The sequence below is a fragment of the Eutrema salsugineum genome, unplaced genomic scaffold (assembly GCF_000478725.1).
Source record: "Eutrema salsugineum unplaced genomic scaffold, Eutsalg1_0 scaffold_8, whole genome shotgun sequence".
NCBI lineage: Eukaryota > Viridiplantae > Streptophyta > Magnoliopsida > Brassicales > Brassicaceae > Eutrema > Eutrema salsugineum.
This window is the reverse complement of record NW_006256414.1, coordinates 12,164,786-12,170,100: the sequence shown is the minus strand read 5'-3', so window position 1 is coordinate 12,170,100 and position 5,315 is coordinate 12,164,786.

The following is a 5,315-nucleotide window of genomic DNA, read 5'->3' as shown; positions in this document are numbered from 1 at the left end:
ACCTGTCTCGCTACAGTTTCAAGACCGATCCGATGAGTCACAAAGATTGCATGGGGCGATGCTTTTCCACTCTGATTCAGTTGCCGGGGCTTTCATCAATATTCAAGATCTTTTAGAGCTCTTTCTAGAACATCTGAGATCATCCGGTTTTGAGCTATGTACTGAAAGATACTATCTCCGTAGTTAACACTGGTCTAAGAGCTTCTTTTTGATCGTTTCAATGCGCTGCAGAGATGAGCCGTCAGGGGAACCTTCCACTTCCCAAGCTGATATAATCGGGACCAGCTCAGAGGAGGAGAAACCAGAGGTAGCTGGTAGGATCACTCGTTCCAGAGCTAGAGAGATGGCTAAGGAGGCTCACGCACTCATGGCCGCAAAGGACATCGATCAACTGGAGGTTGGAGCTCACATCTTCAACATCTCTATCTTGAAGAATGAAGAACCCAGTAACAATGACTAGGTAACTTAGGTGATGATTCTGTACTCTTTTCCTTGGTGAGGATTTTGGAAGGCAAAGAGGTTCTTCTCCAAGGTTTTTAACGAGGCAGAAATCATTGCTACGTCGAGTTACTTAGAAGTTGTTACTAATGGGTAATAATGTTCAAAGTCACAATGACTTGTGCACTAGTATTTTAGGCGCACCACTTAGGTTTAGAAGGGACGCCTCGCTGTTTTATTTTTGATCAAACTTCTTGTTGTTTTTATTTCAAACTTCATGTAGTTTGTTTCTTAGGGCTGCGATTTCTCTCTAAGTCTATTTAAGAGAGAAAATTGCCTATGTCATAATGAGTGAAGAATTTTTATCAAACTTTTAACGTGTTCTTCTCTCTTTGATTTCTGAGAACTAAAAACTCTGAAATTCGAATCTCTTAAAAACTAATCTGTTTACAAGAGATTCTTCTATCTCTCCATTCCATCGATATCATCTCATCATCACCATACCATCGATCTCTCGCTCACACCACCATCGTACATCCACGATTCGATCTGCCGAGTCTCCATCATCCTCATCGAGCCATCATCGTATCACTACCACCATCCTTTTCGCTTCATCGTTTCAGTCTATCCACCATATCGCTGCATCTATTGTTCTTTGCTTCAGAGTTGATCACCTAGGATCGTATCACGTGGTATCAGAGCCAACTCTGAACCAAAGGCTGAGAAATCTCTAACCCTAACTCGCTTCAGAGTTGATCACCTAGGATCGTATCACGTGGTATCAGAGCCAACTCTGAACCAAAGGCTGAGAAATCTCTAACCCTAACTCTGAATCTGAATCAGACTGGAAAGGCATCGTCCCACGCAATCTTTGTGACTCATCGGATCAGTGTTGAAATTCTAGCGAGACAGGTGTACCATCTGGTGAGCTTAACTCTCAGCTCACGACTCCAAACCAATGATTCCACCTCTTCTGGATCCGGGACCTGAACATCTCCAACTTTTCGGAAGACCCTGTAAGCTGAATCGGACGTTAAAACTCCCCGGACAGGCGATCTTTCGGATGTATCGGATTGCTCCAGAATAGATGCGAGACAGATCTATCTTTCCAGTGGCCGTATCTTTCAGCTCGCTGTTCCAAAGTCATCGATTCTAACTTTTTAAAAATCTAGACTCAGTTATCTTGATCTTTTCTGAAGACCCTGGAGGCTGAATGGGCCGGCAAGACCTTCTGGTAACGTGATTTCGGAGATGTATCCGCACGCGAGATCTTTGGCCGAGAATCTTGAACAGCCGGTACGAGTTTTGGCCGAGAGATCTACCCGCGGTACACCAAAATCGCCGAGAAAAGCTTCCCGCGGTACATGAAAATCGCCGAGAACCTCCAAAAGGCTGTTTTCACCATTTTTAAAGCCCCATTCACCATTTCTTCTTCTGGCTTCATCTTTTCAGGTCCAAACTGGTACCTAAACACTCCAGAACATGCAAGACTCACTTGGACATAATGCATACACCTAAGCTCTAAAACAACACAAAAAGACCTAAAATGCAGAAAATACGACATGATTTATAATGAAATGTACAACCTAAAAGATGCAAATTATGAACATATCAGTTACAGGAGCATATATCCGTTTAGGGCTGCTAAGAAATGTATTTATAGGTCCTAAGATCTTCCAGATCTCATTTAGTGTTTAGGTACCAAGAGTCTACTTAAAAGACTTTGAACAAAAGCGCTTAATGGGAGGCAACCCATTTGGTATGATTTTCTTTTCTTTTTTAGTTCTTTTTTATTTGATCTGTTTCTTTTTATGCATTTCTGGCTTTCATAAAACCCAGAAAAACCAAAAAAATTACAAAAAAAACCAGAAAAATACAAAAAGATAGGAGGAAGAAACAAGAAACCAGAAAGAAGCAGGTGAAGCCAGAGCCATTTTGCCATGGCTGCGATCATCTCAGCCGCGACCAGGTCTTCAATTGCCGCGGCCCACAAACTTCACCCGCAGCAAAACCATAGTTTGTCGTGGCTGCGCATCTTTCACCCACGGCCGGCCTCTGTTCTGCTTCCCGACTTGTTTTCCGATTTCCCGCGAACCGGAACTTCAAAATCCTGATTTATTCCGGGATAAAACCGGGAAGTTCGCGAAACATTATTTCGGTGTTAAACTGATAAGATCTGTCCTAGAATTGTCACACACTTGGTTCGGTGAGGTTGATAAATCCTTGATTCCAAATCGATTCAGAGGAAGAGATGCTAAGGCGTGAGTGTAAACACGAATATCCTTAGGCCCTAATCCAAAGAATAGAACGAAAACGAGGGGGTGGAAACAAAGAAGGACAAGGGTCGCGATATCGGATGTTAGGGTGTGAGACAAGTCTCGAAATTCCCTAAGCCCCAGATATGACTACGATCTCTCTCACTCTCGGTCGGTGATGGCTGCGTCAAGTAGGGTGAAAACTACTTGATAAACCAAAAACGATCAAATGGCTAACCACCAAGTATCGAAAAGTTCAAGAAGAACAAAAGAGGAACTCAAAGATAATTTTTATTAAGAGAAAAGTGATGATCGAAATCTGAGTACAAAGAAGCCTTTATATAGAGGCGTAGAAGACCATCGGTTATACATAGGAAATAAAAGAAAATAAATGAAGTCAAAGAAAACGTTGAAAACAATCATACTTCCTCGGATGACCCTTCACATACTTTGTTGAGAAAACTCTTGAGCTTCTAAATAGCGTCCCAAGCCGCAAACGAACCAAGGTCGTGAGATGGGTGATGCCTAACCTCGTTAAAACCCCATTCGGTAAACCCAATGGGACAAACCCGAATGTAAGGAAAAAGAGTATCAAGACAGCACCCCATTCAAGCTAGTTCGGACCTGAGTACATGATCACGGTCACAGCCTTGTGATTTGGTTCTGGTGTTGTGTCTGTCGTTTTGCTTTGGCTCCTAAGACAGATAAGCACACGCTGGATCGCTCCCGTAAGCATTCGGGTACGTGATCTGGACATAGGCCCGGCTTGCACAACCAGGACATCGTCTGTGTTGTTAGCTGGGTCTTGTTTCTTGCCCTGAATCTCGACTCGCGGTACGACCGTTGCACCCGATAGTTGCATGATTCTATCATCCCCCTCCTCTTGAAAAGGACTTGTCCTCAAGTCTGCTTCGTCTGCATGAAAATGCATGATATCAGCGATATTAAAACTGGAACTGACGGAATACTTACCTTGGAGGTCGCTCTTGTAGGCATTGTTGTTGATCCGCTCAAGAACAGTGAATGGCCCGTCTACTCTTGGCATAAGCTTAGACTTTCTTTCTTCCGGGAACCTTTCTTTCCTTAGATAGATTCTTCGGGCTCAAACACCTTCTTGGTCTTTCCTTTGTTGGCATATTTCTGGAATTGCTCCGTTTTTCTTTCGATGTTTTGCCTTGCTTTCTCGTGCATCTTTTTCACCAAGTCTGATTTCTTTTTCCCGTCCATACTTACGCGCTCGGTCAAAGGTAAAAGGGTTAGTTCCAAGGGCGTAAGATGATTAAAGCCATAAACTAACTGAAATGGTGAAAACAGAGTAGAAGAATGAATGGCGCGGTTATAGGCAAACTCAACATGAAGTAAAAAATCCTCCCAAGTCCTCAGGTTCTTTTTAATAACCGATCGCAAGAGAGCTGACAAGGTCCTATTGACCACTTCTGTTTGACTGTCGGTCTGTGGATGAGAGGTTGTAGAAAAACACAGCTTAGTTCCTAGTTTGGACCAAAGGGTTTACCAAAAGTAGCTGAAAAACATAGTATCCCTATCAGACACAATGGTTCTATGAACCCCATGCAAGCGTATGATTTCCTTAAAGAACAGATCGGCTATGTTTGAGGCATTGTTCGTTTTATGGCACAGAACTAAGTAGACCATTTTAGAGAACCGATCGACAATGACAAAGATAGAATCCTTACCACGGCGGATCCTGGGTAACCCGAGGACGAAGTCCATTGAGATATCGGTCCATGGCTTGGTAGGAATGGGCAACGAGGTGTACATACCTGTGCCTTGACTGCGTGCTTTGGCAAACTTGCACACCGTGAACCGATGAAAAATCCTTTCTACATCCTTTCTGAGGTGTGGCAAGTAGAAATGGTCTTGGACCACACTTAGCGTCTTGAGTACCCCGAAATGTCCCATTAGCCCTCCTCTGTGTGCCTCCCTGACAAGTAAATCCCGCAAAGAAGTGTTAGGTATACAAAGTCTATTTTAATGAAACAAGTAACCGTCACTCTGGTAGTATTTCCCATGGGCAAACTTATACCTGGCGAGAAAAACTTCCTGGAAGTCTGGATCAGTCACGTAGGCTTCTTTAATCGTTTAGAATCCCAGCACTTTGGCATCAAGTGTAGTAATCAGGGTGTATCGCCAGGATAGTGCATCTGCCACAACATTTTCCTTCCCTTGCTTATACTGGATCACGTAGGGAAAAGTTTCGATGAACTCAACCCATCTTGCATGCCGCTTGTTCAATTTTTACTGTCCTTTGAGATGCTTCAATGACTGATGGTCAGTATGTATCACGAATTCTTTAGGCCCTAAATAATGTTGCCATGTCTGCAGGGCCCGAACCAACGCGTAGAGCTCTTTATCATAAGTCGGGTAACTGAGCGTACACCGCCAAGGTTTTCACTGAAGTAAGGGATTGGCCATTTCTCTTGCATGAGCAGAGATCCAATACCCACACCGGACGCGTTGCACTAGATCTCAAAGGTTTTGAGAAAGTCGGGGAAGGATAATAAAGGTGTGTGGGCAAGCCGATGCTTAAGTGATTGGAATGCCTCCTCCTGGGCTTGTCCCATTTAAAACCAACGTCCTTTTTGATGACTTCTGTGAGAGGGG